The following is a 22408-nucleotide window of genomic DNA, read 5'->3' on the forward strand; positions in this document are numbered from 1 at the left end:
TCTTCTAAGGATCCCAACTGGTGAGGGGATGTTAGTAAATGACATGAAAGGGAAAAGGGAAGTTAGACATGCTCCCTTGCTTGCTGCAACTTGATGCAGAAGAACACCTTGTCAATTGATTGACTTTGCTTTGGTAAACACAGTTAATACATCTGCAATGGTAAAGATACCCTTTCCGCAACCCCAACTACTTACCCAGCTACTTTGCCTAGCATTTTTTATTTCTTCTTGGGGGGTGCACTTGGACTTGCAGACCCTTACTTGCCTTTTCTTTTCTTTGGCTTTTCTTTTGCTTTTGCTATCTACTTCTACCCTTATCTCTTCCAAGGTCCCAGATTAAGCTGTTGGGAGCCTTTTCTTCTCTACCTGAACTACTTGTCTGCCAAGATTAAACAGTTTGGACAAACTTTCTTCTCTAATCTACAACTGCAAAATTTAAACCATGGAATGATCCAGATTAGACTGTTGGACCATCCATCAAAATTGGGATGCATTAATCTATTTACACACCTTGTACTTCCTTGGAAATATGTGATCTTTGCATGATCAAAGCATAACATATTTGGACCTTCCATAGCCAATCATGAAATATGAAACCTATTGGTATAGGTAGCTAACAGAGCCCTCAATGGGTGACGCGTGGCCACGCACTGACGTAACGCAACGTCACTTTCTCGGGCGCTAAACCTCTGTCGTGGGGGCTGCTCCGATATCCATAAGGACCGTCGGATCTCTTGGATCTGATCCGACGGTGGATGGGATGATGACATGATAGGTGGATACGGCCGCGGGCGGAGGAATAAATATATATTTTTTAATGTCTTTTCAATATATTCCGAAAAATCGAATATGTGCATCAACTTTGGTTAAGCAGCGGAAAGTGGGTTTTTTCGGGGTTTTTTGGTAGTTTCAAAGGGGTTTCATGGGTAAAGGGGTTTTGTAAGGTTTTTCCGATGTGCAATAAGACAGCCCCAATACTTTGGATAAGAGAACAAAGTGGGTATTTAGGGGTTATTTTTGTAAATGAAGTGGGTATAGGCAAAACCAGGTCATTTGTGAGACTCTTTTTAGCAAATGAAGCTTTTCAAGGGGCCAAATGAATTCAGAGGAGGGGAGGGGGTTAGGGTTAGGTTCATCAAAGTGACCAGATGCCATTTGATCCCTGACAGAGAACTTATTGGCTATAATGCCAAAGGGAGGGATATTTATACAAATTTTGGGGTTTATACACCATGGTGTTAATACTAGTAGGGGAAAGGTAATGTAGGGGGTTTACATAGTAGTGTTAGAGTTAATATGGATGAAGGGGTAAATGGAGGGGAAACCACTAAGCTTATTTGAAACTTACTTAGTTTAGAGAATAGATCAAAATGAAAAGATTTTTAGACAAGAAATGTGGCTTCTAAAAGATTAAGAACCACTATGAAACCATAATCTATCCCATGAATCTGAGATGTTGAGGGATTGTTAGTAATGAAATGGAGAGGGGGAGAAGGGAGGTTAGACATGCCTCTTGATTGTTGTAACTTGATGAAGAGTAACTCCATCTGAATTTCATTGACTTTGCTTTGGTCAACCAAGTCAGCACACATGCAACTTGTAGGAAATGACCTTTCTGCAACTCCAACTGCCTACCCATCTATTTGCCTAGCATTTTTTATTCCTTCTTGGAGGGTGCATTTGGACTTGCAGACCCTTACTTGCCTTTTCTTTTCTTTGGCTTTTTTCTTTTGTTTTCTATCTACTTTTGCCCTTATTTCTTCCAAGGTCCCAGATTAAGCTGTTGGGAGCCTTCTTTTCTCTACCTGAACTACTTTGTCTGCCAAGATTAAACAGTTTGGACAGACTTCCTTCTCTATTCTACAACAGAAAATTCAAACATTGCATGATCCAGATTAAACTGTTGAATCATCCATCAAAATTTGGAACCAGGTCGAGCTCTTTTCCTACCTTGTCTCCTTCAGGAAATATGGGATCTTTGCATAGCCAAAGCAGAGCATATTTGGAACTTCTCTTGCCAATCATGAAATATGAAACCTATTGGTATAGGTAGCTAACAGTGACCATGGATTAGTTCCAGCTTTTTATGTTATAGCGGGTGCAACCCATTTCGTGCAAGGAAAGCATGCACCCGCTTGTTGACTTCAATCCAACTGCATCCAGCCGTTGGTTTAATCCCCCTATCTTTCATGGTTTTTCTCAGCTTTTCAATACCATCCCACCGGCCCACTGAAGCATAGATATTTGAGAGCACAACATAAGTTGTTGCATTTTTCCAATCCAACTCAAAAAGGTGTTCTGCAACGTATTCTCCTAACTCTGTATTGTTATGTATGATACAGGCACCAAGCAAACACCCCTAGACTGTAGCATCAGGGGTTATTGGCATTTTGCTTATCAAGTCTTTAACCTCTTCCAGGTGCCCAACACGGCCAACAAGGTCAACCATGCAGCCATAGTGTTCTATGACAGGTGTGATCTGGTCACATTGACTCATAGAATTAAAGTACTTTCGGCCCTCATCCACTAGGCCTGCATGACAGCATGCCGACAACACATTGACGAAGGTAACACTGTCTGGTTTCATACCAGATTGTTGCATTTCTTGAAATAGTTTCAGGGCCTCCTTGCCACATCCATGCATTGCATATCCTGCAATCATAGAATTCCATGAAACCACATCTTTTCCATGTATTTTGTCGAAAACTTCATTTTCCTTGTCTATGCTTCCACATTTTGCATACATGTCTAGAAGCGCATTACACAGAAATACATTGCACTGAAAACCACTTCTAATTATTTCTTCATGGATTTCCATGCCATGTTCCAGAGCTGCCAAATTAGTGCATTCTGGGAGAACACTGGCAAAGGTTTTCGAATTTGGCTGCATTGCTGCTTGTTGCATCTGTCGAAAAACCTCTAGAGCTTCCATGTTGTGCCCATTCTGTGCATAACCTGCAATGATGGCGGTCCAGGATGCAGCATTTCGTTGAGGCATTTTGTCAAACACTTTGCGTGCAATGTCTATTCTCTCACATTTTCCATACATGTCTACAAGGGCAGTTCCCACAAAGACATTAGATTCCAAACCACTTCTGATTACTTCTCCATGTATCTCTATACCCTGCTGCATAGTTCCCAAGTTCGCACACACTGGGAGAACACTGGAAAAAGTTTTTGCGTCCCGCTCAACGCCTGCCAGATGCATTTGCCTAAACATCTCCATGGCTTCCAAACTGAGTCCATTCTACACGTACCCAACAATCATCACAGTCCAAGAGACTACATTGCGTTGGGGTATTTCTCTCAAAAGCTTCAATGCCTCATCTATGTATCCATTGTGCAGGTATCCCGTAATCATGGCGTTCCAGAAAACAATATTTCGTTCAGGCATTTTGTCAAACACATCGCGTGCTTTCTCAATAATACCACATTTTGCATACATGTCCAAGAGGGCAGTGCCTACAAAAACATCATACTGAAACCCTCGTCTGCCTATGGACTCATGAACTTCCTCGAGGGTTTCCAAGGTGTTACATGCAAGAACACCAGTAAAGGTGAATTGATCGGGTTGAATTTCACTCTGTTTTTTCATTTGACGAAACAGAACCAAAGCTTCCTGGGAAAATCCACGTCTGGCATATGCTGAAATCATGGCATTCCATGAAAAGGCGTCTCGTGTTGTCATCTAGTCGAACACTCACCGAGAATCCTCCGGGCTCCCGCACGTAGCATACATAGTGATAAGAGTGTTAAGTAAGAATCTATCTCCGACAAAACCCGTCTGATGCATTTGGGCGTGGAATATTTTGCCGCCCGATCAGGCCTTAAGCTTAACGCAGCCCTGCGGGAGAGAAACACATGCACTTCTATCTACAACGTTGTCGGTAGAATGCAAGAAGCTGAGGGCGTCTTTTAGCAGGCCCACTTCACGCAGTGTTACTTCTGTACAGACGGAGTGTTTGTGTTAGCTCCTGTTTCAAGTACAGCAATGGCATACTGCCTAACTTGAAGTTTAAGCACGAACCCAACGAGCATTACAGTCTTCTTCTTTTTCGGGTTTCTTAATGGCTATCTCCTTAGCAACCTGTTCATCTGAATATGTTAAAGTTCAAATCTATGGCATCCCTGCTCCATAAATCTACCGAATATAGGCGGATTTATTTCAAATTCGAGAATGACGAAAACGACACTGATCAAATGAAAATATGTTACTGCTGCGTAAAAAGCGCACAAATGTGGAGCGGAGAGCAGAGCATGGTTCATTTCAATAAACTCCACTAAGAATTCAAACAGACTCTACCTGTAACTCCTCTGTAAAAAGCGCACAGATGTAGAGCTGAGTTTTTTTAGGGTATTTTAATGTTTTATTAAATTAGACGGCTGATTTTTGTTCAATCGTTTAACAAAAGATCCAACGGCTACAATTAGCACAGAAGGGCATTTGGGGGAGTTCATTTCAGAAGGAAACGCCTTACGGCATAATAAAATTTGATGGTAATGATAATGCACAAATAAAAACTGAAAATGATATATTAGTAAAATAAATAAAAATGTAATTAAAATAAGCGAAAAACTTAGGTGTTGAAGCTAATGAATATAAATGAAAAAACATTCCTAGTCTCCACTCTGACAAATTAGTTTCAAGATTGACACAGGGAAGCCTATGACAAAAACAAGCAGATCGTGCAAAGAGAAGAGAAAACGATTGTGGAAGCTCATGCTTACTGTGGAGTTTTCGTTTCTGATTCCATGGCCTGCTATTGCTACTGGATTTACTTCACAATGGTCTCGGATCTCAGAGCTGAAAATACGCAATGGGTTCTTTCTTTATATAGAAATGGAAGGAGCCGAGTAATATCCTAGAAATATAAAAATGGAAGGAACTGAGTAATATCGTGGAAGCACAGAGGAAAAAATACTCCAATATTTTTAATGGGTGAGTCCCAAGCTAAATTCAATAAGTCCACATATTTTCAGGACACGGAATTGGAAGCAGTGTTGCACGAAGCGCCCCCCCCCCCCCCCCCCCCCCACGGTTCCAAGCCCCGAAGCGCGTCCCGTACGGAAGCGCCTAGGAAGCTTGGCTAGAAGCGACGCTTCCGAATTCGGAAGCACCGAAGCGCGCTTCGTACGGTGCTTCGGGCGTCGGAAGCGTGGCGCTTCGGAGGAGGAAGCGTGGAGCTTCGGAGGAGGAAGCGTACGCTTCCAGAAAAGCTTCCAGAAAAGTGTTTAGAAAATCGTTTTTTTTTTCAATTTTTTTTTAAATTTTAGGTGAGTTTGCTTGTTGGCCCAAAGCAGCACATAAAGGTGGAGAGAAGCTTTGCAGGAGGGGGTCGATCCGTATTTTCTGTGGCCCAAAGCAACAACACAATACAAACGCAGAAAAGAAAAGGAATCAAAAGAAAACAGATTAACATGAGTCGGTGAAAATAAGAGAAAAATGAAGAGCAGGATGGCTCACCAGGTAAGAATCGAAAGATTGTTCATCATATATGAGAGTGGCGAAGAAAATAAAGATGATGACCAGTTAAGGAGATGATAGTGACCAGGTTCAATGCACAACAGGTGAAAAGAAGGAAACTCTACCGATATTTCGAAAAAGCAGTCAAAGCGCAGTGCATGCTTGCCAGATCCGCGGGACTTCAAATCAATGGTTGAAAGTGTCTCACCTGATCGAACGGAGCAGAGTAAAAGTGTTGACAATTGGGATGTGAATTGTTATCTTAAGTATTTTCCTTATTTTCTTTAACAACTTAATGGCTGGGCGTGCAACGGTAAAGTGGCATTGATTGTTGTGGCAGGATCCTTGTCTGCATATCTTGTAATGTAAGTTCATGTTGCTGAATTTCTTCGCAACACTCATACAACCTTCGTAGGTAGCATTTATTCATACCTGTTGCCATCCAAAAAGGAAACATTGTAAGTGACAATGAATATGTTTGACAATTTTGTTTGAATATTCAAAATAAATTAAACGATTCCAAACGAGTATAAAATCATATGAAACTAAATGTAATAGCAAGCAAATCTATGTGAAACTTCGTTATGTAGTGAGTGGTGTTTACCATGTGGGTAATTCTGGAAGACAGGTTGTACGATTGGCTAAAGTGTATCATCCTGAATAGATTTTGATGCAAGGAATGATTCCTCTTGCTGTCTACGCTTAATATATGGATTCTTGTGCATTTGTGCAATGCGTGAGAATGGGAATGTTGGATTGATGTGTATGTCTGCTAGTGACCGCACTCTTGAAATTGCAGTGAATGTTAGTCCTTGGCATTCTCTAGTGCCGATGTCCACTGTTGCTTTGTCTAATGTCATTCCTTGTGACTTGTGTATCGTTAAAACCCATGCCACTTGAAGTGGTATCTAACGGCGAGCACCCCTTGTGATGGGAGGAATGGGTACATATGTTGGGTGTGAAATGTCCCACGGTGTTCCTCTGTATTGTCGAAAGTCAAGAACCACAAAGGATGGTAATGCTGGGGGCTTTGAGTCAATTGAATAAAATATTGAGATGACCTTCCCAAGCGAGCCATTGACAAGGCTTGCATGTACCCATAAGTTGCTGGTGAGCATAACTTTTTGTTCACTGCATAAGAGCACCTTTGCAGGCAGGTGCTCATCTTCTGTTGTAGTAGGAGTTTTCTGCCTTTGTTGTTCCGCAGAGCAAAGTGATACTGGGATGTTCAATTTTTTGAGCATTTTCTTATTATGCAAGACAACTGTGTTGTTTGTTGCGAATAGGTGCATGGACTCGTCGAATGTGCATTTCTCTTCATGTGTAAGAGATGAACTTGTTCTTGACATTAGGTGTTGCCAATCTTCAAGTGTAGATATTCCATTCCTAAGATTTGCAAGTATTTGCCGGAAAGCAACCTGGGACGGGCTAGCTCCTTGTAGGCCCACGACATCAAAATCTCTTGCCCATCCACATCACAATATCTGATTAGCGGCAATGCATCGTCCAAACTCCCACTGATGTGATGCTGAAGTCCGTTGGACATAAAATACTTGAAAATCTGCTAAACTGCTGTTGACTATTGTGAATAAGGACCTCTCAAGAATTTAACTATATTACTGATAGCATATGTGATATCAGGTCTCACACCTGAAAAATTGCTTAATTGCAGCCCAATATTACAATCTATAACTACTCAAGATTTGACTAACATTGTCGAAGACATATTGCAATATCAAGGCTCGTTGTTATGTTCCAAAACTTTTAATCTGATCCTTTTGTAATTTTAAAATTGTTTTGAAATAAAAATCTGGAAACTGAAAGTGCCAACAAAAGCATCAACAGAAACAACAGTAATGATTTTACTAGCAATGGTGCATAATCTTGATTCCTAAGGTGATCGATACGTCAGATGATAAAATGAGAACAGAAAGCAGTGCAAAAATGGGGATTAAAAAAAATGTCACTCAATGGTTTCAAAAACATCCAAAAAATGTTGTTGGAGTCTAGATGTTGAGGCTCCTAAGTCTGCTGCAGACTCAACAAATACTCTCAAGAACTCCCATATGAGAGCAGTCAGACCTGAGTCAGGTCTAACCCGAGTTTCAGCAAAATAATTGAAAGTTGGGAAAAAAGCGCAAGGGGGAAAAGAGTCCTGTTTTACTATTCAGAAAATATTACTTCCAAGTCAAACATATTCATTCAGGAAACTCAATTTCGAATCCCTGAAGTCATTAAGAAACAGAAAACAAAACAAACTAGAAGTTACCAGTTTGCGGACTCCAGGTTGTTTTAGCCATCCCCGTGTCAAAGCTCATACCCCAATGAATCAGATAACTTTTGCACACACCCAATCTAACTGACCTCAGCCACTTGTGGGAATCATATTACCACTATTGCTTTCAAGGCAAACGTTTCTTGAAACAGTACTAACAAATATCGTATATCTTTTTTAGTATAATCTGTAGAATTTTGAAACTTTTCCAACATTTCTTGTGAACTCTCATCAGGGAAATAGATATGACAGATATTCATTTAGAGATAACTTAGATCAACATCATGAAATACAATTAGTCTCTTAAATTAAGAAAAAATATCATCTTGTACAAAGGTAACTATTCCATATACCAATATTGGCTCTGACTTTTAAGTTTTCACCTAAACTGAGAATCTTCCAAAGTTACCATGCAAAAACATTAGTTGTAGAACGAAAACCCACACATGGAAATGCACTTCACAATCGACTAACTGTAGAAATTTCTGTTTTCCCACCCCGGTTTTCAGTTTCTCCTTATTTCTCCCATGTAGTTAAATGCCCATTCCCATAACCATACATTTAACAGACTGAAAAAAATAAATATTGCTGAAAACACAAATTCTGGAAATTTTTCAGAATGCTAGAAATTGCAGAATTAAAAATCAGCAATCAAAAACAGCCATTAAAACACATTAAAACACTGATATTTTTGGTCAACTTGACCCTGGAAAAACACCCTACAACTCTTGGGGAAAACCAGTTTGAGAGCTCTTCTTTATTTTTGAAAATTGTCTTTTTACAGTGAGAATTATTCAGCAAAAAATCAACAAGCAAATTTACAACTTATCTCCTTTCTCGTGCCTCACAGAAATCTGGAAATTACAGCAAACAGGACAACAATAAATGCTATACGGCCTTCGTTTTGTGTGCAGAAAAATCAGCAAACTGCTCCTCGATTTTTGTGCAAAAATCTGCCTTTCACTATGTGCTGAAATAGCTGTACAAATCTGCTCAACTGCTGCCTTGGAATGTGTCCCAAGCTGCTGTCTCATTCTCCTCCCTGCTCAGAAATCTCTCTTTCTCTCTTGCTCTCCTTCTCCCAATCTGCTCATGAAAGAATGAATGACCTTTTCCTCCTTTTCCTCCTTTAATATAACTCCAAGTGACTTTTGGGTGATCTCTAAATCCAATGGCTGAAATAGATTTAAATCAATGGCTGAGATTAAATGCTCATTTAAATCTCACTTTCTATTTTTTAATTCACCCCACATTAATAAAGACCCACTTAGTCATTTATTTCCAAAGTCACTTTTCCTTTCTAATTTTTCATTGACTTTATAAAAGTCACTTTAAAATTAGACTTAGTAACTTTATCACTTAAAATCACTTTTAAATTAGATTTAACTTTATAAAATTATAAAGTCACTTTAGGAGAAAAATTAAATTCTTTTGGACACTTTTCCCTAGGCCAAAGATCAAAGCCTAAGAGAACCACCTGTCCTCCGATACCAAATTTCAACACTCCCTCTTACCGAGGAAGGTGTTCCTCACCACACCCATCTTGTCTCTGAAGTAGACATGCTTTCCCCGTGGTAAGGCTTTGGTAAGAATATCTGCAACCTGCTCATCAGTGGAAATATACTCAAGCTTCACAGCTCCTTTCTGAACATAGTCTCTGATGAAATGATATCTGATCCCAATATGCTTTGACCTGTCATGAAATACTGGATTCTCCGTGAGTTTAATGCAACTCTGATTATCACAGTAAATCACTGAAGGTCTCAACGGCTGACCAAATAAGCCAAACAACATCTTGCGAAGCCAGATAACCTCACAACTAGCTAGACTGGCTGCCATATACTCTGCTTCGACTGAACTCAGTGCTATTGACTGCTGCTTCCGGCTGAACCATGACACTACTGCTGAACCCAACCCAAAACAGCACCCTGAAGTGCTCTTCCTATCAGAAGCACAACCTACCCAATCAGAATCAGTGTATCCTGCCAATCTCACTCCATCTCCCTGCCTGTAGTCCAGACCATAATCCACTGTCCCCTGCAAGTACCGCAAAATGTGTTTTGCAGCCACCCAGTGAACCTTCCTAGGCTCACACATAAACTGACTCATCGTGTTGACTGCAAAACAGATGTCTGGTCTAGTGTTGACCAAATACATCAAGGAACCAATCAGTTGCTTGTACAATGTGGGATCCACCAACTCGGAATCCGAAGCATGAAGCTTCTTCCAGTTGGTGATCATCGGTGTCGACATGGGTCTACAATCCTCCATGTGGAATCTGCTAAGGATGTCCACAATATACTTCCCCTGCCCCAGGAAGAAATGCCCCTCCTCCTGCCACACCTCCAAACCCAAAAAGTAATGCATCAAGCCGATGTCCTTCATCTCAAACTCCGCCGCAAGATCTCTCTTGCAGTGCTCTATGAGTCTCTCTGCACCTGTAATGATCAAGTCATCCACATACAACACCAGAATGAGAGGCTCCTCACCAATCACAATAAAGTAAAGGTTCGAATCTGCCTCACTCTTTGTGAAACCCATCCCCTGCAAGTATGCATCTATCCTGGAGTACCAAGCTCTGGGAGCTTGCTTCTGGCCATAAAGGGCCTTCTTCGATCTGCACACATGGGACTCCTTCCCATGCACCTCAATGCCCTGTGGCTACTCAATGTACACCTCCTCTTGTATGAAGCCATTGAGAAATGCGGTCTTCACATCCATCTGGTGGATCTTCCAACCCATCTCTGCTGCTATCAATATAATGGAGCGGATCGAAGTATATCGAGCCACGGGAGCGAAGGTCTCCTCATAATCAACTCCCTCTACCTGGGAGAACCCTCTAGCCACAAACCTCGCTTTGAATTTCTCAATGCTGCCATCTGCAGCATGCTTTACCTTGTAAAGCCATCTGGAAGTAACCACGGATTTGCCCTCAGGCCTCGGCACCACCTCCCAAACATCATTCTTCATGATAGAAGAATACTCCTCCTGCATGGCCTCTCCCCAGACCTGCTGGCTAGCTGCCACCTCATAGCTAGAAGGCTCAGAGTCAAGGATGCTGGTAACCATCACCATATAGCTACAAAACCTCTCAGGTGGTCTACTCTCTTTGACCGGCCTCTTCGGCTCAGCAACAGATGTGGCATCTCTCAAGGTGTCCTGAAGCCACTTGGGCTTCCTCTTCCCTGAGCACACTTCTCCCACCGGAGAATGAAACTCCTCCTCCTCATCATCATCAGTAGCCTGAACTCCTGACTGTCTGTCTGCTGTCCTCCTGCCTGCACCTGAACCTGTAAAAGCTGAGGTACCGTGTGAACTGTCCATCAGTGGACTCCCTAGTGAACTGCTCTGTGAACTGCTCTGCATGCTGCCCGGAGCACCACCACTCTAGCTCGATGAGCCACTGCTCACTGACGGACCTGACATCCTCATAGATGTACCTCTTGATCCTTCTAATCCCTGCCCACTGGATCCCTGCGATTGACTCAACTGCTGCTGAGGGTCTGGCTGATCCAGATACTCTAACTCCCGTGACCTCCTAAAGGCCCTGTCCTCCTCGAACTTCACATCCCGTCTGACAAAAACTCTCCTCTGTGCAGGAATGTAAATCCGAAAGGCCTTTGAGGTCTCACTGTAGCCCACAAAGATACCCTTCTCTATGGTGGGCTCTAGTTTGGTCTTCTTCTCCTTGGTTATATAGGAGTATGTCATGCATCTAAAGATATGAAGATGACCAATATCAGGCTTCTTCCCACAGAAAGCCTCCTCCGGAGTCATGTGCCCCAAGGCACGATGTGGACTCCTGTTCTGCAAGTAAACAACTGTGTTGCAGGCCTCTGCCCACAAGAACAATGGCAACCCCTGATCATGTATCATGGCTTTGGCAGCCCCTATGATGGATTTGTTCTTCCTCTCCGCAACCCCGTTCTGCTGCGGGTTGTAAGGAATAGTGAACTCCCTCCTAATGCCTGCCTCCGCACAATAATCAACAAACTCTCCAAGGGTGTACTCTTCTCCATTGTCCGACCTCAGGGACTTGATCTTTCGACCTGTCTGAGTCTCCACAAGAGTTCTGAACTCCTGAAACCGCTTGAAGACCTCACTCTTGGTCTTCAAAAAATAAATCCAGGTCCTCCTGGAGTGATCATCAATGAATAACACATAGTACTCATATCCACTCAAGGAAACATGAGACATCCGACCGCTCACATCGGAATGAATCAAATCAAGTATCCCCGTCACTCTGTTGTCACTGCTGGGAAAAGGGGATTTGGCAAACTTGCCCATCGCACAACCTCTGCAAGTATCAAAGTGATCAGTACTGAAATCTGGCACACCTGTAGTGATCTCCCGCAATGTCCTCAAGGCTCCATGATACATGTGTCCCATCCTGTGGTGCCAATTCTCACACAGCTCAGAACTGCTAGCTCTGCTGTCAGTACTACAGCTCAATGCCAAAAGGGGCTAAAATGCAAACTTGTACACCTTTGCATGGCGTACACCTATCACTCTAACTGAATCAGCTGGAGCGCCCCTGGGATACATCAACACCTGTCCTCCCCTGAACAGTACCTCATATCCTCTGTCCTCCAAAGCTGAGACGGATATGAGGTTCTTCCTCATCCCTAGCACATAAAGAACCTCTGACACCTTCAAGGGAGGTTTGGACTCCCTCTGAAATGTCACTGTCCCCACCCCGACTGCTCTAACAACTCTGTCATCACCGAGTACTACCTCAATATCAGTGCCACTCTCTAAAAGATCTGAGAAGTACTCACGGACTCCTGTCATGTGACGTGAAGCCCCACTGTCCACATACCAGATACCTGAAGATGCTCCGCTAATCGAGGGAAAAACATGCTCCCTCTGAACCTGTGTGGCAGGTGATCCTGCACTAGAGGACTCACACGTAGTGAACGCAAACTCCCGGTCAAAACAACCTGCAAAGTCCTCAATCTCTGCTGAAGCTGCCACGTCCTGGTTCTTCCCCTTCTTCTTCTTCTTCTCCAGACACACAACTGCATAGTGTCCCATCTTCTGACAATTCCAACACTTCACCTTGGAATAGTCCTTCTGTGTGTTACCCTGTTTACCTTTACCTTTGCCTTCACCACCGCTTGTGGAAGCCTGCTTCTTCCCTTTTCCTTTCTTGCCTCCTGCCACCAGTGCTACGTCCTCATCCTACTCAAATGGCTTGGCTGCCCCAAGCTGTCCTTTCCTGATCTCTGTCTGAATAAAATCATCCCAAAACCTCTCCCATGTGGGAAGGGTCTCACGTGCACAAACCCCATCAGCAAACTTCAACCATGAACGGGGGAGGCCATTCACTGCAATCCGCACCAACTCAGTGGGTGGAATGGCCTCTCCAATCGCTGCCAACTCATCTCTTACATTGGTAATCTTTGTGAGATATCCAGCTGCACTATCATTCCCCATCTTAATGTTCTTCAGCTTCTCCTTCAGGACCATCTTCCGGTTCTTATTGGTACTCTGATAGAGATTGGACAATGCTGTCCACATCTCATGGGCATTGCTCTTTCCTCTCACATGAGGAATGCAATGGTCTTTGATTCTGTCTAGAATCAGCCTCTTACCCTTATTGTTCTTCTTTTTATACTCAGCCAACTGAGTAACATCAGTGGGCACAACAACAGGGTTCTGTGCGGTATGCACCATGATATCCCAGACTTCTGCCTCCTCAAAGATACTCTGCATTCTCTCATTCCAAACACTGTAATTTGTATGCCCATCCAACCTATCCTCTACCCTCAATCCCAATGACATCTTGCTGTCCTAAAACTGAAAAATAGCACTGCTGTGGTAAAGATAAAACTGTTGTTTATGAAAAAATCAGCTTGCTGGAATTTTCTGAGTGAAAAATCAACAACTGTAATTTTTCCTTTTGCTGTCCCAAACTGCCCTTCAGCACTCAAGCTCTGATACCATGTAGAAATTTCTGTTTTCCCACCCCGGTTTCCAGTTTCTCCTTATTTCTCCCATGTAGTTAAATGCCCATTCCCATAACCATACATTTAACAGACTGAAAAAAATAAATATCGCTGAAGACACAAATTCTGGAAATTTTTCAGAGTGCTGGAAATTGCAGAATTAAAAATCAGCAATGAAAAACAACCATTAAAACACATTAAAACACTGATATTTTTGGTCAACTTTACCCTGGAAAAACCCCCTACAACTCTTGGGGAAAACCAGTTTGAGAGCTCTTCTTTATTTCTGAAAATTGTCTTTTTACAGTGAGAATTATTCAGCAAAAAATCAGCAAGCAAATTTACAACTTATTTCCTTTCCCGTGCCTCACAACAATCTAGAAATTACAGCAAAGAGGACAGCAATAAATGTTGTACGGCCTCCGTTTTGTGTGCAGAAAAATCAGCAAACTGCTCCTCGATTTTTGTGCAAAAATTTGCCTTTCACTATGTGCTGAATCAGCCGTACAAAACTGCTCAACTGCTGCCTTGGAATGTGTGCCAAGCTGCTGTCTCTTTCTCCTCCCTGCTCAGAAATCTCTCTTGCTCTCTTGCTCTCCTTCTCCCAATCTGCTCATGAAAGAATGAATGACCTTTTCCTCCTTTTCCTACTTTAATATAACTCCAAGTGACTTTTGGGTGATCCAAGTGACTTTTGGGTGATCTCTAAATCCAATGGCTGAAATAGATTTAAATCAATGGCTGAGATTAAATTCTCATTTAAATCTCACTTTCTATTTTTTAATTCACCCCACTTTAATAAAGACCCACTTAGTCATTTATTTCCAAAGTCACTTTTCCTTTCTAATTTTTCATTGACTTTATAAAAGTCACTTTAAAATTAGACTTAGTAACTTTATCACTTAAAGTCACTTTTAAATTAGATTTAACTTTATAAAATTATAAAGTCACTTTAGGAGAAAAATTAAATTCTTTTGGACACTTTTCCCTAGGCCAAAGATCAAATCCTAAGGGAACCACCTGTCCTCCGGTACCAAATTTCAATACTAACTTAAACAAAACAAAAGTAACATTTGTCATTCTCTATTGTTGTTCTGCACAGAAGTGGTTTTGAGGGGAATATCAAAGGAAGAAGGCTAAACACTATGTTTTTATCCTTTTCCAGTTTGCTATCAGCCAAATCGAGCCAGTCAATCTTTGTCAAAATTGCAAGTTTGAATCAATAAAATTGTTCGTTTTAATGCAGAAATGGATTTGGCACCCTTTAACACTTCTACTGCAAACAGATTGTAAAAATTAACATCTGATATGTGCAATTCCATCAAAACCAAAACGATTTTTGCTGGATTTTGGGATAAAAATACTGGTTTCCCTTCTTGCTACTTTAAGCAGCCGGAAAAGGACCATTTCATAGCACATTTAGACTACAACATAGTAAAGTCAAAAGATTTCACTAAAGACAGAAATTTAGAAATGGTGCATAATCTGGATTCCTAAGGTGATCGATATCTCAGATGATAAAATGAGAAATATATTTTACTTTTCAGTGCATGAATATATGTTAATTTTCTTCCAATATCTCCTAAAATGGCAAATGAAATGCTACCAAAGTGGAGTTGGCTTTTATGCCCCAAGCAAAGCCACTCCAACTCTAAACAAAGGGAAACAGGTACTACTGTTTCTCAAGCCAAAACCTGATATAACAGTTTTCTGAATGAAATGCCATTAATTCATTTAGAAATTGATTATACAGAAATATACTGGGAAGAAAGCAGTATCAAAATCCTATTCAGGAAAAATAACTACTCCGTGATTCAAAAACTAATTCCCCAAGAGAAAAGAAAGAAAGGGCAGTTCTAAGGGAAAAAACACAAAAGAAGACTCTATTAAATCTATGATAAAAACATTGACAACAATACCCAAAGATATTTCATGTCTGCAACTCATGAACCCAAAAGAAAACATATCTTCCTAAAAACATATAGAAAGGAAGAATATAGAAACTCTAAGGGAAAAACACAAAAGAAGACTATTAAATCTATGAGAAAAACATTGACAACAATACCCAAAGATATTTCATGTCTGCAACTCATGAACCCAAAAGAAAACATATCTTCCTAAAAACATATAGAAAGGAAGAATATAGAAGCCTCCTTAGACATCGTGTGCACGTAATGGATTGTAAACATGATGAGAGGCCATGAAACCCAAATCTATTTACATATGCATGGGTCTCTGCATATGTGGTTGTGTTGTGCATACCCCATAATTTGGGATTCAAACCCACATATAAAGAGAACAAAAAAGAAAGTAAAACCCTTGCATAAGGCTTAACAACACAGGTGTTCCTGAATAAGCTGGTAGCCATGTGATTTTCATGGAATATATTCTCACCTGTAACTTATTAGGCGAGAGAAAGGAAAAAAATAAAAATACCGCCTACACCAAAAAAAATTAAAAAAAAAACCTACAACCTCCTAACTGTTTATAATTTGTCAATTGGGTTTATCTCGGGTGATTTGGAGTGATGATTGGAATCTTCCTTATCCAGTTTAATTCTGGAAAGTAACATGATGAGATTTGATGTAATGACTTTGAGCCCTCCCTATCCAGATTTAATTCTCGAAAGTAACACGATCAGATTTGATGTAATAATTTGTCAATTGGGTTTATCTCGGGTGATTTGATTTGTAGTGATGATTGGGATCCTCCCTATCCATATTTAATTCTGGAAAGTAACATGATGAAATTTGATGTAATGACTTTGAGCATTCCCTATCCAAATTTAATTCTCAAAAGTAACACGATGAGATTTGATGTAATAATTTGTCAATTGGGTTTATCTCAGGTGATTTGGAGTAATGATTGGGATCCTCCCTATCCAGAGGATTTAATTCTGGAAAGTAACATGATGAGATTTGATGTAATGACTTAGAGCCTTCCCTATCCAGATTTAATTCTCGAAAGAAACATGAACATGATGAGATTTGATGTAATGACTTCGAGCCTTGTTGTTGAGAATAAATATAGTCAATAGAAGGGCAGGAACATCCATAATTCATTTTCAATGTAAAAAACAGGACATAATCCTCATATGGAATATAAAGATATTTTCAATGGAATATAAAGATATAGTCAATAGAAGGGCAGAAACATCGATAATTCATTTTCAATGTAAAAAACAAGAACATCCATAACCCTCATATGGAATATAAAGATATTTTCAATGTAAAAACAACTGCATAAATATCACAACTCAAGACACTGAAGCAAACTAATCTCACCATTTTATGCTCAAGCATACCAAAGGGTTAAATAATGAACGTCAAAATCGAACAAAGAACAACAACAGCACGCCGAATCCATTAGCTCTTCACAAATGAGATTCCTAATGGGTCTAGAAAATTCATAAAAAATATTCTAGACAACAGATACAATATACTGGAAACAAAGTAATCTCGCTACTTCACAGTCCAATAAGCCAAAAGTATGAAAGAAGGTTGAAAACAACACCAACAGCAAAACGTACCCATAAACAAACAAATAACCAGAAATGAACGTAACCCATCAAGAGACATAGTAGTATGCCACAGATCTGAGATATCGAAGACAAAGCACCTGGTGTGATCCTCCGAAGCCACAAGTAAAAACATCCGTGCTTGTTAAGCATGGAATAATGTTTAAGACCTATTCTTCCCCAGCACAAAATCAAAATCAATACAGTTTAATCTTAGAATCTTATTGTTGCATGAACCAAAGAGCAAACAATTCCTTGCACCTCAGACAAATACAGATGTAACAGTAATTTTAACCCACGGATCCTAGGTATTGAAGACAGATTAAAACATGAAGATATATGCAATACAGATCCCTAAGGTTAAGGACAGACAAAAGCATACACGCATACACACAATATTACATAGAGAGGGGCAGGCAGACAAACAAATAAATTTGCATCTTTTTCAAAAAAGCAAAAGCTATGGAAATATATTTCATATTAATGATATGATGCAAAATCATGGAAAAAATTATTATTATGACGCATCTTTGATGGAATAGAAAAAAGAAATCCCCCACACACAGACCTTTCCTGACCAGCAGTGTCCCATATCTGGGCCTTGATCATTTTCCCATCAAAATTAATGCTCCATGTTGCAAACTCCACACCAATTGTAGATTTGGACTCCAGGCTGAATTCATTTCTAGTAAATCTGGAGAGCAAATTGGACTTACCGACACCAGAATCCCCAATCAGGACCACCTGAAACAAATAGTCATAATCATCATCGACTTTGTAAGCCATCTCCACACAGCACCAAACGAACTCTTGGGTGTGCTCAAGAACCCAAAACCTGAATGAATAGCTGCGCAGTTAATTTCACCTTATAGCAGAAACCCAATAGCCGGTTCAATGGGTAGATAATGAATATCGGCTATTGGGTTCAATGGGTAGATAATGAATATCGGCCTATTATAGACACCCAATATCTGGTCGGATGGATACACAATGGATATCAAGCTATTGTAGAAAAATAATAGCCTTTTAATGAATACACGATGAATATCGGCTTATTGCGTGAACCCAATAGCTAGTTCAAGGGATAGATAACAAATATCGACCTACTGCAGACGCCCAATAACTGTTGGATGGATACAAAATAATATAGGCCTAATAAATATAATATTTAATAATAGAATATGTAAAAATAATATATTATAAAATTTAAATTTTAGGGTTTAAACACTCACCTATTAAATTATATGGCTTATTAATTATTGGGGTGTATTAATCTCTAGTGTATTAATATTTTATGTTTTAAATATTGATTCCAATATATTAATAATCTCTTGGGATTAATATTATAAATAGTAGGGATTAAACTAGCAATTGTCCCAAAAGGTACAAAGAGAGGCCGATAGGATTATTAAATTAGAGTTGTTGAATTTCTCTAGAAGAGATGTTGGTTCAAGCCTAATGGATGAGCAATTTGAGCTGGTTAAACGCCTTCTAATTGTTTTTTTATTATGGTAAAATTATATTGATAATTCATTGGTTTTGCTTTCAAAAGCTTGAAGGAATTTGAAGAGCAGGTATAGAATTGCTTTGAGGGATTTGATCCCAAAATCACTGATTTGTAGATATATACTCAATGAAATGTTAAGCAGCACACATGCAGAATTCAGAGTAGAATGAAATGGATAGGCCTCCACAATATTTTTTGGATAATTTATACTTATCTGTGCACTCTAGGGTATGTCTGCCTAAAACTATATATTTCTTGTAAACCTACGCTATATGGTTTAGCCACAGTTTTTTAGAATATAAATTCTAACTGTCATTGTCTAATAACATAATGATTTCTAGACTATGTGATTAGTTATATTTTTCTTGTTCTGGCACTGTTTTGGTAGCCTGAGGTATTTATCTATATATTTTTCCAAGAAAAACTTAATGAGAACCTGAGGAATGCTTTGTCACATTTTGGATGGCATTCTTGATAAACCCATCAACGTAGACTAGTACATCTGATCAAAAAGGCTTTAATCCGGCACCTGCTATCACAAAATTAGATAAATGCCTAAAAACATTGGCCATGGCCAACTGAACTAACCTCTTCGACTAAGATATATGTGTGTGTGTGGCATTTAATTCATGTCTCTAACCTCAAAAAAGGGAAGACGTTAGATGAGACAAGTTTTTTTTTAATACGTTGAAGTATTTCCAAGGTTTAGGACTGTTCTTTATGCTCAATTTTTCTAGTAGCCACTTATTCGATGCCTTTAAAAGGGCCAGAACTTTTTTTCTAAGTCTTCTCGGAGGATTCCATCCACAAAAGCAAATTTCATGGCTGAATGATATAGCTTTAGCTGTTGCATTTGCTTTCTCCATTACTGGTCATATGTAATTATTAAACCCAGTAATGGGGTAAAAGATAATTTAGTATCTGCAGTTTATATATATATATATATTGGAATGCTTCACAGAAACATACTTCAAGGGGCTGCAGTGCAAAGAGAGGCTTCCTTTAATAAAAGATTAATAAACTTATGCTATCCTGATTCCTGATTCACAATTTCTTACATATTTAGCGTTTTCCCTGCAACCTTTATGACCTTTTCCTTTTACTTGTTGTCCTCTTGAGGTTTGCTTCGAACTGAGAGTCCATATATCCAGTGGGTTGCGAGGTTTTTTACTCTGTCCTGTCATACGACATAAATTGCCAACAACTTGGGGAAGTCGTTTTTGTTGATTTGGTCATGGCGTTAATTGCAGTGAAGACGTTTATATGTAAATACTGAAGAACTCACCATTGTGAGAGATCCAATCCTCTGTGGATATGATGTGTGGAATCTAAACAATTCAGAAGGTAACCCCCATAAGAGCTAGCTTCTGTAGACAATGACAGAGGCATTTGAGTTAATCATAGGATCAATCGCCATGAAAAAATAATGTGCATACACTATGTAGGTTGAGGTTGATGGTTGTTACATCGATCTCCATGGGGGCATGCTGCATATGAATGATATAGATCAGTCTCAACTAGTGTCGTTGAAGGCATGAATGCCCACATGTTATAATTCTAATCATCAAGAGAGAGTCAGGAGATTAATCCCCATGGCAGTTTGAGATGTAAATGCTCAATTTACAAAGCAAACCACAACTTTGGCAATATCTAGTTAGAAGATGACGGAGAACAATAGGGAACTCCTGTAGTGTTGAATTCTTTGAAGTACCTACCAATAACTATCAGCTAAGGCAACCGAAACCATGCAAGGATTTCCAAGGAAGGCAGAAAAATTTCACCATGTACTTCACAAAAAGCCAACAATGCTGCTCTTCAAAAAATAAGAACTTCCTTCAGTTTTCTAAATTTTCATATATGTGTCTTTGGTTTTACTGAGAATTGTTTGTATCTTTTGATCTCTTACTGTTCTCCACTAATCTCTTCCTAAACAGCAGCAGAAAATAAACAGCACTCTGTGCCTCATGCAAGAGGGTATTTTTTTAGAATGTAGAATGTAACATATGCAATCTACATGTATGCTGTAACAACAATGTGCATGCACTATTCAGTGCGAGAAGGATCCTAGCCCTTAGTAATGAATGGAACAAGGGCTACTATGTGACTCTTGGACATTGCCATTTATGCTGTGAATCTTCTTTTCTCATGAGTTCACAAATGAAATGTTTTGAAATTTTCATGGGTCAGCGTTCTTTTTCAGTTCAAATGATATTCAATTTTTAGCAAAATTTTGTTGTGTCCTAATTGGAAATAAAAAGTTCATATTTTCATTATTCTTTTGTTATCATTCACAGGATTTTGTTTCAAATGATTCAATCTTCTGTGGGGTTTTTGATGGCCATGGTCCTTATGGTCATCTTGTTGCCCGTAGGGTCAGGGATTCATTACCAGTGAAATTGCATTCTTTTTGGCAATCCTTCAAGGATAAAGCAAACAACATCAATGCTACCGATACATACAATAACAAAAAGAAGGCAAAAAATGGCCAAAATGACCTGGGTGGTGATGGCCAAGTCAGTTCAACAAAGGAGTCCAGTCTTTTTTCTGCCTAGAAAGATACCTACCTGAAAGCGTACAAAGTAATGGACAAAGAATTGAGGTCTCATCCGACTATAGACTGCTTTTGCAGTGGAAGCACTGCAGTTGCAGTTGTTAAACAGGTAATTTGCAATTAGTCGATATATTTTATATGTATTAGTTATGAATGAAATTTCCTTTCTTTCTGTTTTGTCCTGTTTTTTGCTGTTTAACTTGAAATAAGATATATACGCTCCTTGTACTGAGGTAAAACTACATACCTTCTGTTTTAGATTTATAAGCAAAGTATGGTACATTTTCAATGCCCAAAAAATTAACATCTGAAAACTATAAGACCTGTTGGCACATAATGTCCTAGCAAGCAAGCAAACAAAGCCAGATGCAGTCTTCTGTTGTGAATCCCAGTTGAACTTGTATTCTGGAGAAGTTAAATATTGAGTGCATCCAAATGTCTGTCCTAAATGAATATCTCTTATGTTGTTAAATTTTGAAGAGTTAAGTAATTAGTTCATGTTTAATCCTTCTAATAATAAGTAATTAGTTCATGTTTCAGGCCTGCAGTTCAAAACTTCAATGTCAAATTTTGAGGGTTGTTATTTGTTTCTGATCTCAGGGAGATTACCTTTTCATTGGGAATATTGGGGATTCCAGGGCTGTCCTGGGAACAAGAGCAGCCGATGGTTCTCTCATTGCCATTCAGCGGACAGTTGATTTAAAGCCTGACTTGCCAAGTAGGTTTTTGGTGCCAAGATCCACAAGCTGGTTTAAGAACTAATGATCTGGAGTATGACTCAGATGGGAGAAAGAAAGATCCGACGCTGATTTCCACGAGCTAGAGCCTTAAATAGAAACAGATGAAGCCTCGACAAGGTAAAAAACGCTTTTCCAAGAGAAATCAAGGCCAAAAATGGACAGAGGCGGTCAGACAATTAAAGAGGAATGACGTCCGTAGGAGGAAAGATCGAGCTAATAGATGGAAGTTCAAAAATTGGCAACTTCTTTTTGATAAAAAACCTGACATATCCTTCCAAAATATCAATCCCCCGACTGTCCCGGAAATCAATGATCAAGATTTTGAAAAGTCTGGTCCCGTAAAAGAAACAGAGACATGGGCAGGACTTTTTCCGTCGCGGAAAAACCAGAGGACAGAGGAGAATGC

General features: G+C 39.7%; 2 pseudogenes across 1 annotated transcript; one reads left to right on the forward strand and one right to left on the reverse strand.

The window, feature by feature from the left end:
- Window positions 1-2359: 2359 nt before the first annotated feature.
- On the reverse strand, window positions 2360-3226 carry LOC149243943 (putative pentatricopeptide repeat-containing protein At3g23330 pseudogene; annotated as a pseudogene).
- A 17970-nt stretch (window positions 3227-21196) lies between these two features.
- Window positions 21197-22024, forward strand: LOC149243944 (putative protein phosphatase 2C 52 pseudogene; annotated as a pseudogene). The gene is made up of 2 exons (XR_016245814.1): window positions 21197-21371; window positions 21863-22024. The product of XR_016245814.1 is annotated as a putative protein phosphatase 2C 52 pseudogene (transcript).
- The last annotated feature ends 384 nt before the right edge of the window (window positions 22025-22408 follow it).

This window comes from Pinus tabuliformis, chromosome 8 (genome assembly GCF_031772625.1).
Source record: "Pinus tabuliformis cultivar Carrire ecotype Pingquan chromosome 8, CPIR1, whole genome shotgun sequence".
Lineage (NCBI taxonomy): Eukaryota > Viridiplantae > Streptophyta > Pinopsida > Pinales > Pinaceae > Pinus > Pinus tabuliformis.